Consider the following 11,606-nt stretch of genomic DNA (forward strand, 5'->3'; position numbering starts at 1 on the left):
AAAAAAAAAAAAAAGAAAAAAGAAAAAGAATTTAAAAAAGGAATTAATGGCGGATTAGACACTGCAAATAAAAATATTAGTAAAACTGAAGAAATAGCAATAAAAGCTGCCTAAAATATTTTTTAAAAAGAAAATAAAAATAAAACATAGCATTAGTTAGCTATAAGACAACTTCAAGTAGCCTAAAATATAAGCAACTATACTCCCCAAGGAGAGGAGGTAGGGAGGCAGAAAAAAAATTACTTGAAAAATGGTAGCCTAAACCATAAACCCAATAGCCAAGAGGCTCAACAAAACCTAAGCAGCACAAGAAAAATGAAAGAACAAAACAAAACAAAACTACACCAAGACACATCATTATCACACTACTTAAAACTAGCAATGAAGAGAGACTCTTAAAGCAGCCACAGAAAACAAGAATACATAAAAGAAACAAGGACAGGAATGACCTTTCTTCAGAAACGATGCACACCAGAAGGCCATGGAGCAGCATGGAAGAGCTCACTGTGATGTGCGCCTTCCAGGCATCACTGCTACTTGGAAGGCAGGAGGATTCCTTGAGGCCAGGAGTTTGAGGCAGCAGTGTATCACAACAGTACCTGTAAACAGCCCTGGCACTGCAGCCTGGGCAACATGAGAATCTGTCTCTGAAGAAATTTTTCTTGGCCAGGCACAGTGGCTCATACCTGTAATCCCAGCACTTTGGGAGGCCAAGGCAGGTAGGTAGATCACAAGGTTAGGAGATTGAGACTAGCCTGGTCAACATGGTAAAATCCCATCTTTACTAAAAATACAAAAATTAGCTGGGCATGGTGGCACGCGCCAATAATCCCAGCTACTCGAGAGGCTGAGCCAGGAGAATCACTCGATCCTGGGAGAAGGGGGTTGCAGTGAGTCAAGATTGCGCCACTGCACTCCAGCCTGGGCAATAGAGCAGGACTCCAGCTCAAAAAAAAAAAAATAAAATAAATAAATAATCTTAATTTAATTTAAAAAGAAAGAAAACAAAGTACTGAAAGATATAAACTGTCAACCTAGATTTCTATGCTCAGCAAAAATCTCTTTCAAAAATAAGTCAACAGAATGGCTTTTCCAGACATAAAACCTAAAATACACACACACATACACAAACAACTGGCAGACCCTATTACAAGTCTTTTCGTCAGAAGGAAAATTCCAGAAACTTGCACTCAGAAAGAAATGAAAAACAACAGAAATTCTAAGTATATGGGAAAATACTAACCAATTTCCTATTACTTGAATGTTTAAAGTAAAATAACCATGTATTTTGAGACTTACATCATATGTAGAAATAAAATACATGACTACAATAGCATAGAGGCCAGAAGAGGAGATACAGAAATATAGGTGCACCTCAACTTACAATGGGGTTAGGGCATAATAAAAACATCAACCTAACTTACCTTAAATGTGCTCAGAATATTTACATTAGCCTACATTTGGGCAGAATCATCTAACACAAAGCCTATTTTTGGCTGGGCTCAGTGGCTCACGCCTGTAATCCCAGCATTTTGGGAAGCCAAGGCAGGTGGATCATGAAGTCAGGAGATTGAGACCATCCTGGCTAACACGGTGAAACCCAATCTCTACTAAAAATACAAAAAATTAGCCGGGTATGGTGGCACATGCCTGTAGTCCAGCTACTCCAGAGGCTGAGGCTGGAGAATCGCTTGAACCCGGGAAGCGGAGGTTACAGTGTGCTGAGATCGCTGCTCCACTGCACTCCAGCCTGGGTGACAGAGCAAGATTCCGTTTCAAAAAAAAAAAAAAGTATATTTTTAATAAAGTGTTGAGTATCTCATGTAATGACAGTACTCAATGTGAAAAACAGAATGGTTGTATGTCTGGGTACTCAAATTATGGTTTCTACTGAATGCATGACACCTTCATACTATCATAAAGTTGAACCACTGTAAGTCAGAGGCTACCTGTATATTGTTACAAGACTTTTGTAAGTGAAATGGTACAGTATTACTTATTTGACCCTAATCATATCAATAACTGCATTAAATGTAAATGTGTTTAATGGAACTGAAAAGAGGGAAACCCACGGGTATACACTGTAAGGCACCAATTTCAGAACATCCCCACAACCAAGGGGAATGTAGTCCCAGTGAGTAACAAGTGAGTACAGTGTCCACAGTTAAGCCTGAAATGAAAGAGTACAACAGTCTCTGCCCCAGGGACTCTCCAAACTGACCAGCCAAGGTCCCACACTGAGAAAAAAGCTCCAAAAGTGGAATTAAAATTAGTAAGACAGGAATAAAAAATATAAAGGAAAAAACATAAAAATGAGAGAGGGGAACAGAACCAGAAAGTCTCAGAAAGGAAGTTCCCAAAATTGTGAACACTCTGAAAACTATGGGAAAGGGAGCATAGACATTAGTAAAACTACCCTGAGTCACATCTCCTTCTAAAAGATTAGAAAAACTGAATTCAAATGAAAATGAACAGAAAAAAGTACAGAAGTCAAATTCGATAATTGTTTTAAGAAGTTCCAATAAAAGCATACTCCAAACATGCCCAAAAAACTATTACCTAGTATTTCAAAATGTGAAAGGCTCAATAAAGGAAAACTAAACTACAAGGAGCCCAATGACGAATAACTATAAAAAAAAAAAGAATACTTTTAAGGAGAAGAAAATTGATTTTTTTTTTCAAGACAGAGCCTCCCTCTGTCGCCAGGATGGAGTACACTGTGGCACAATCTCGGCTCACTGCAACTGCACTCTGCCTCTCAGGTTCAAGCCATTCTCCTGCCTCAGCCTCCCGAGTAGCTGGGACGACAGATGCATACCACCACGCCCAGCTAATTTTTGTATTTTTAGTAGAAACGGGGTTTCACCATGTTGGCAAGGACAGTCTCACTCTCCTGACCTTGTGATCCGCCCACCTTGTCCTCAAAAAGTGCTGGGATTACGTGAGCCACAACGCCCGGCCTTTCCTTTTTTTTTGAGATGGAGTCTTGCTCTGTCACCCAGGCTGGAGTGCAGTGTCGCGATCTTGGCTCACACCAACACTGGCCTCCCAGTTGAAGTGATTTTTCTGCCTTAGCATCATGAGTAGCTTGGACTACAGGCACACGCAACCATGCCTGGCTAATTTTTGTATTTCTTTAGTAGAGATGGGGTTTACCATATTGGCTAGGCTAGTCTCTAACTCCTAATATCGTGATCCGCCTGCCTCAGCCTCCCAAAGTGCTGGGATTACAGGCATGAGTCATGGCACCAGGGCAATTTCTTTTCTTTTGAGACATGCTCTTGCTCTGTCACCCAGGCTGGAGTACAGTGGTGTGATCTCAGCTCACTGTAACCTCCACTTCCTGGGCTAAAGTAATTCTCTCACCTCAGCCTCCTGAGTAGCTGAGACCACAGGTGCACACTACCACACTTGGCTAATTTTTGTACGTTTTTTTAAACAGAGATGGTGTTCTACCACATTGCCTAGGCTGGTCTCCAGAATAATCCACCCATGCTGGCCTCCCAAAGTGCTGAGACTGGTGTGAGACACTGCACCCAGCCTTAAAAATTGTTTAAATCACAAATAAGCAAATACTTAAAAGATCTGAAGTCACTTTCTTATATACCAGCAATGAACAAATGGAATTTAGAACTAAAAAGACACCACTTACACCAAAAAAAAAAAAAAAAAAAAANAAAAAAAAAAAAAGTGAGAGAAAGAAATAGGAATATATCTATCAAAATATTTACAAGTTGCATATGAGGAAAACTACTAAAACTCTGAAGAAATCAAATAACTAAATAAATGGAGATATTCCATGTTCATGGGTATGAAAACACAATACTGTCAAGATGTTCTTCCTAATTTGATATATAAACTAAAGATAATAGCAATCAAAATCCCATTTAAATTAAGCACTTCTGCCCTGTGAAAGACACTACCAAAAGAGTAAGACAACACAGACTGGGAGATACTTTTGCAGACACATTGACATTAAAAAAAAAAAAAAAAAACAACTCTAGAACTGAATAAGAAAACAACCCAATATTTAAATGGGCAAAAGATCTGAACAGACACCTAGCCAAAGAAGATATACCAACAGCAAATGAGCATATGAAAAGTTGGCCAACATATATGCCATTAGAGAATCACAAATTAAAACAGTGAGGTACCACTACATACCTATCAGGATGGCAAAAAATCCAAAACACTTATACCACCACATCCTGTGGAGGATATGCTGGTAGAAGGGTAAAATGATACAGCCAATTTAGAATACAGTTTGGAAACTATATTCTAAACTATATAGAATATAGTTTAGTTTTTGGCAAAACTAAACACACTATTGCCATATAATCCAGCAATCATGCCTCCTTGGCATTTACTCAAAGGAGCTGAAAACTTATGTCCACACAAAGAACTGCAATAAATGTTTATAGTAGCTTTATTCAAAATTGCCAACACTTGGAGGTAGCCAAGATGTCCTTCAGTAGGTAAGCGGGTAAATAAACTGTGGTACATCTAGACAATGGACTATTACTCAATGCTAAAAAGGAATGAGCTATCAAACCATAAAAAGACATAGTAAAAACATAAATGTCTGTTACTAAGTTAAAGAAGCTGGCTGGGCACAGTGGCTCATGCCTGTTATCCCAGTGTTTTGTAAAGTTAAGATAGGAAGATCACTTGAGGCCAGGAGTTAGAGAGCAGGCTGGCCAACACGAGACCCCTGTCTCTACAAAAAACTAAAATATAAAAATTAACCTTTATCTGAGCATGGTGGCATATACTACTGTAGTCCCATAATACTGGAGGGGCTGAGGCAGATGGATCACTTGAACACAGGAGGTTGAGGCTGCAGGGAGCCAAGATGGCATTACTGCACTCCAGCCTGGGTGACAAAGTGATACCTTTTCTCAAAAAAAAAAAAAAAAAAAAAAAGCCAGGCATGGTTGTGTGCACCTATAGTCCTAGCTATTCAGAAGACTGAGGCAGGAGGATCACTAGAGCTCAGGAGTTTGAGGTTACACACTACTCCATCCAGCCTGCACCACAGAAATATGATACCCTACCTCAGAATGAATAGATAAATGGGACTTAGTTACATTAAAAAGTTTCTGCACAGCGGCCGGGCGTGGTGGCTCACGCCTGTAATCCCAGCACTTCGGAGGGCCAAGGCCAGGTGGAGCACAAGGTCAGGCGTTCAAGACCAACCGGGCCAACATGGTGAAACCCTGTCTCTACTAAAAAATACAAAAATTAGGTGGGCATGATGGCTCGTGCCTGTAATCCCAGCTACTTGGGAGGCTGAGGTAGGAGAATTGCTTGAACCAGGACCCAGGAGGCAGAGGTTGCAGTGAGCTGAGATTGTGCCACTGCATTCCAGCCTAGGGTACAGAGTGAGACTCCATCTCAAAAAAAAAAAAAAAAAAGTTTCTGCACAGCAAAAATAATAATGATAATCAAGTCTACAGAATGAGAGAAAATATTGGCAAACTACACATCTGACAAAGGGTTAATATAGAGAATCTACAAGGAACCCCAATAATAAGTGGGCAAAGGACATGAAATGTTTTTCAAAAGACAGACACACAAGTCACCAACAAATATGAAAAAATGTTCAACATCAATAATTATCACAGAAATGCAAATTAAAACCACAATGAAATACCATCTTCCACTACTCAGAATGGCTATTAAAAAGTCAAAAACAACAGATGCTGGCAAGGATGTGAAGAAAAAGGAACACTTATATACACTGTTGGTGGGAATGTAAATTAGTACAGTCTGTATGAAAAACAGTATGGAGAGTTCTCACAGAACTAAAAATAGAACTACCATTCTATCCAGCAATCCCACTACTGGGTATACCCAAAGAGAAAAAAAATCATCATGTCTCATATTCACGTGCACTCGTATGTCTCCTAGTACTACTCACAATAGCAAAGATAGGGCATCAACCTAAACGTCCATCAATGGATGACTAGATAAAGAAAATGTAGAGTATATATATACCAAGGAATACTACTCAGCTATAAAAAAGAATGAAAGCCTATCTTGTGCAACAACGTGGACAGAACTGGAAGCCGTTATCCTAAGCAAAACAACTCAGAAACAAATACCTATCTTCTCACTTACAAAGGGGAACTAAACAATGGGTACACATGCACATACAAGGCAGAAAAACAGACACTGAAGACTCCAACATATGGAAAGGTGAAAAAGGTGAAAAAATTACCTTTTGGGTACAACGTTCACTATTACGGCAATAAGTACACTAAAAGACCAGACTTCACCGCTACACAATATATCCAGGTAAGAAAACTACTTGTGACTCCCTCTGCCCCAGGGGCCCCCTTCCTAGCCAGATGGTGGGTGGGATGTGCAGTGTCCTCAACGCCATGAACAAGTGAGCAATCTTCTGCATCACCAAGGACTTCAGCCCACGGTGGATTCAGAGTGCCTCTAGGCCCTCGCACTGCTGGGCCAACTTCTTGTGTACCCAAAAGGGAATCCTTTAGGCTTGCTAAGATTATATTGTGCCTGGTGATCCTGATGTGCTTTAAGTGCCTCCACACCAGGGTATTCCTCGTGTTGGTAGCTGAAATGATTCTAGGTGCTGTTTTATCAACTACATGTGTGATCTACACACCAAAACACCATTCATCGATTGGCCTCGGAGTGATTTCTTCGCAGTGATCCTCTACCTTATCACATCCATTATCGTCCTTGAGAGAGGAAACCACTCCAAAATCATCTCAGGGGTACTGAGCCTAATTGCTATGTGCCTCTTTGGCTGTAATGCCTATGTCAACTTTCCCCTTTCAGTAGCAAAGACATACAGCAGCCCCCACTGACCCCACAGATGGCCCAGTATAGGCAAACTCCCCTCATTTCTCTCTACAACCTGAAAATAAGTCCTCCATTGAAATAACACTTCCCTGCCCCAATACCACCACTTCCAGCCAACCAATTCCCAACCCCCTATAGAGGTAAAAATGCCTTTATTAGGAGAATATTGTCTTCCAGCCTGCCAATCAACTCTGATGGGTGTAGCCACCTTAATGGTATGCTTAGGTTCTGCTTCTGCAGTATTCAAAAGGAGACACAAGTTCTGCCTGAACCTAAGCCATAAAAGGAAGGAGAAGGAAGCCTTAGATTTCAGAGTCCAGGCCCCAGGTGGTGACCCACTCCACCTTGGTATGGGTGGTGGTTCTATGGAGGGATAAATACATAATTAACAGATTGTTAAAATATAAAAAAGAAAACTGTACTTATACCCTCTAAATCTATAAAAATGTAATAAATAAGTTAAAGAAGCTAACCTGGGCTGAGTAAGTTGGCTTATATGTATAATCCCAGTACTGTGGGAGGCCAACGTGGGAGAACTGCTTGAGGCTAGGAGTTCAAGACCAGCCTGGGCAACATAATGAGACCTCATCTCCAAGAAAAACAAAACTCAGCCAGTGCTAGAGATATTTATAGCTAGAGTCAGTCTTGTTTCTAGGTTTTCAATGAACAGATTCAGGACATAAATATGTAGCCATATGCATTTATAAATAAATGGTGTGATATAATTATATGTTTTATATGATGTATGACAAAATATCAAATAGACACTTAAACTAAAATATCTTATGAAAACATACTGAACTTTTAATTCAAATTCAGGATAACAGGGATTTTAGTTACCCTCTTTTATAATTATATCAGCATCTTCTTTAATACTGAAAGTCCTGGTTCTCAGGGATATGGAATGATAGAGTATTTATTTGCTTCATCCCACCAATATGATTACCAAGAGCAGACAAAACTTTGCGTGCATATCATCTCATCTGCCCTGCCCTCCTTTACATAATTGTGCTCTGTCTACATTGGCAGAGTATGTATCCACTACATACTATAGCTTTCCCATTTAACCTGCATAAACTCCTATTTTTGGACTTAGCTTTGCAAGTCATTACATATTAAACGCCCCCTACTAGTTCATATGTCAATCATTTTGGTTGTCTAGAAGCTTGTTCTCTAGATGATTCTTTAAAAGGTGTTCATAGGGGCCAGGCGTGATGGTTCACGCCTGTAATCCCAGCACTTTGGGAGGCTGAGGCAGGTGGATCCCAAGGTCAGGAATTGAAGACCAGCCTACTGAAACCCCATCTCTACTAAAAATACAAAAAATTAGCTGAGAGTGGTGGCACTCACCTGTAATCCCAGCTACTCGGGAGACTGATGTAGAGAATTGCTTAAACCTGGGAGGTGAAGGTTACAGTGAGCCAAGATTGCACCACTGCACTCCAACCTTGGTGACAGAGCGAGACTCCCTCTCAAAAAAAAAAGCATTCACAGTAACAGTATGTCTTATGTTTACTGAATGTTGATAACAGTCTGTGCCCTTTATATTTGAAAACTGGTTTTGGTGAAGTCTATATCCTTGGCTCACATGATCTTAAAGTATCTTAAATATATGTTACTCCAAAAAAAAATCTTTGGTATGGTATAAAGCCTTGCTGCAGGTCTAATGACACTCAAATTTTTAGTCACTTGCTCTTTTAGCCTAGATGCCCAAAACATATGCTTTTTCCTTAAACTCAGTAATTTTATCAGAATATATCCTGGTGTTGGTTTTTTTACATTGACATTCTCAGGTATACTGTGTGTTTCTCAGGTATGCTGTGTGTTCTTTCAGTGGGTAGTTTGAATTTTTTTTTTAATTTAAGAAAGTTTCCTTGAATTACCATTTTTAGTATTTGTTCTAATCCTGTGCACTGATTTTTTTCAGGTCTATTTCTCTGTATGTTGCTTATCTGTCACTCACTCTCCCTTGAATCTTTAAAAAAAAAATGGTTTTCTTTTTTTAAAAATGTCAAAGTATAATCTACATACAATAAAATTCACTCTGTTTTATGATTCCTTTACAAATGCATAGCTATGTAACCACCACAATTAAAACAGGTAGTAGTTTTGGCACCTCCAAAAATCTTCCCTGTATATATAATTTGGTGTTAAAACCATAAGGAAAGACAAGAAACTACTATAGATGTCAGGATAATGGTTAATTTTGGGAGCAGGGTGGGGGCTGTGACTGGCAGTGGCATATGGAGAAGGCTCTGGGTAAAGCTGAAAAAGTTCTAATTTTTGACCTGGGTAGTGATTACAAGGCTTTTGGCCTTATAATAATTCATTAATAGGAAGTACAAGGTTCCATTCTACAAACCTATTCAACCAATAGTTTATCCTCTGTAAAGATATATGGTAAAGATGATTAACTGTTAAAAAGGCATCTTTTGGTTGGACACAGTGGTTCCTGCCTGTAATCCCAGCACTCTGAGAGGCTGAGGCGGCAGGACTGCTCGAAGCCAGGAGTTCAAGACCAGCCTGGGCAACAAAGCAAGACCCCCATCTCTAAGGAAGATTTTTTAAATATTAGGCAGGTATGGTGGCATGCATCTGTAGTCCCAGCTACTCAGGAGAGTGAGGTGCGAGGATCGCATGAGCCCAGGAATTCAACGATACAGTAAACTATGTATAATCATGCCACTGCACTCCAGCCTGGGGAACAGAGCAAGACCTCATCCCTAAATATAACAATAGTAATAAATTAAGAAAGGTTACTTTAGAGGAGTCTCCCCTCTTCCTTCTTATGTTGTTATTATGGTGAGTTTTATACATACATATATATATGTATATATATATATACACACACATATGTTTTTATCCACAGTTCATGGCTCCTAACTCCCATAGTCTTTGTTATAATGTTGGAGTGCTTAAGGCTTCAGGAAACAGGATCTCTCTCTGACCTTCTCCTGTCCTTCTTTCAACTGCCCAAGGCAGACTCTAATCTCACTGTGGGTCAAAAGACCCTCATCCCAGACAGAGTCCTGCCCCATACCCTAGAGGAAGGAATGCTACAGAGAGCCCAAGAAAAGTCTGAGCAGATGTGCCTTGCTTGTCCAATGATCACATTGCTACACAGTTGTCAACCATACCTATGCAATGAGTTCTCCATAAAAACCCAAAAGAACAGGATTCAGAGAGCTTCTAGATAGCTGAACACATAAGGTTTCTCCTTAAGGGTGGTGTGTCCAGGGAGGGCATGGATGCTGCACTCCTTCCCCTACACCTTGCCCTATGCATCTTTTCATCCGTATCCTTTGTAACATCATCCTTTATAATAAACTGGTAAATTTAAGTAGATGTTTCTCTGAGTTATGTGAACCACTCCAGTAAATTAATTGAACCTAAATAAGGGGTTGTGGGAACCCCAACTTGAAGCTGGTCAAAGTTCTAGAGGCCCAGACTGGTGACTCAAGTGGGAGAGGGAAATCTTGGGGACTGAGTCCAGACTATGGGATCCAATGCTACCTCCTGGCAAATAGCGTTGGAATTGAATTGGAAGGCACCTGACTGGTGTCTGCTGCTCAGTGTGTGGGGAAAAGAAACCCACACCTTTGGTCACAGAAGTCTTTTGTGTTGATGATTGTTGTGATGGTGTAAGAATAAAGAAAAAACGTAGTTTTTCCCTATACATGTATACAGGACTTCCTCCCAAAGTTCAGGGTAAGCAGAGAACAGTGACTCAAAATCACCAAGGAGTTCACAGCATGTGGTGGAAGGAGAAGAGGATGGAGGAGAATCTCCTTAGCCTCAGAGGTGTGTATCAATGACCTAACTGAGTGCTTTCTAGCGTATTTCAATGCTTTAAGAAAGGGGAAACTTCCTTTTAAGCAAAGGAATTGTAATTCAAAAACAAAAATTGTAATTCACTGCTAATAAGGGCTGAAAAAACGAGAGACAAATATAGTTAAATGCCAATCCTGCAAAATTTAAAAGGGAAAAAATAGGAGTGGTAATTGCCTGTGCTTTGAGAATAACAACAAAACAAAAGTGCATATTTCTCTTTGAGCTCCCCTGGCACAGAAAACCAAATCTGACAGGAGAGGAAAGAGAGAAGTTTTACTGTCCATGACCATACCTACTTACTGAGCTGAACTTGGTTTAGCAAAGTCCAGCATTCTAGAAATCAGAAGAGGGAAAACAGGAGAGACCCATGTGTGTACCGACCCCTACTATGGCTGCAAAGGCAGGCATTTAAGTTTATTCTATAGATTAACCAGAAATTTTGAGCTCAGGAAGGAGGAATGCTATGATCATTATTTCCTTTTTGCTTCCTGTTATAGCACTTTTATACCTAGACTTGTTATGTTTTGTCTATTAGTTATTTATACTTGCACACTCCCTTCTTCTCACTCCCTAATGTCATAACCTCCATAAAAAGAGGGACTTTTATATATCTTCCATGCCCGTGGGCCAGGACCAGGTAAAATGTTTTACACACAGCATATGCTGAGTATGCCTGCTGCGTTCAACTTTTAAAAATCAAGGGCAGTCAGGTCAAAGAAGAGAAAATTTGTTCTGTACTATTTCAGAAGGCAAAAATCAGAAAGGAAAGTAAGGGGGAGCATATTAGGCCAACAGTAACACAAAACTTCATTAGCACTGGTTGCCCTGAGAAGTAATGTCCTTTCACCATCTTTGAAATATTTTAAGAGGCTGTGTGCCCACTGGCAGAGATGCTGAGGAAAGGATATCCTTCACATTTGAAGGCTCATGTATTTCTTTTT

At 40.0% G+C, this 11,606-nt stretch overlaps 1 protein-coding gene across 1 annotated transcript in view; it reads right to left on the minus strand.

Moving 5' to 3' along the window:
- The window catches only part of CNOT6 (CCR4-NOT transcription complex subunit 6), an 88,500-nt gene that overhangs the window by 37,701 nt on the left and 39,193 nt on the right, over positions 1 to 11,606 (minus strand). The gene's annotated exons all lie outside the window — the stretch shown is intronic.

The sequence above is a fragment of the Cebus imitator genome, unplaced genomic scaffold (assembly GCF_001604975.1).
Source record: "Cebus imitator isolate Cc_AM_T3 unplaced genomic scaffold, Cebus_imitator-1.0 Scaffold754, whole genome shotgun sequence".
NCBI classification, from domain to species: Eukaryota; Metazoa; Chordata; class Mammalia; order Primates; family Cebidae; genus Cebus; species Cebus imitator.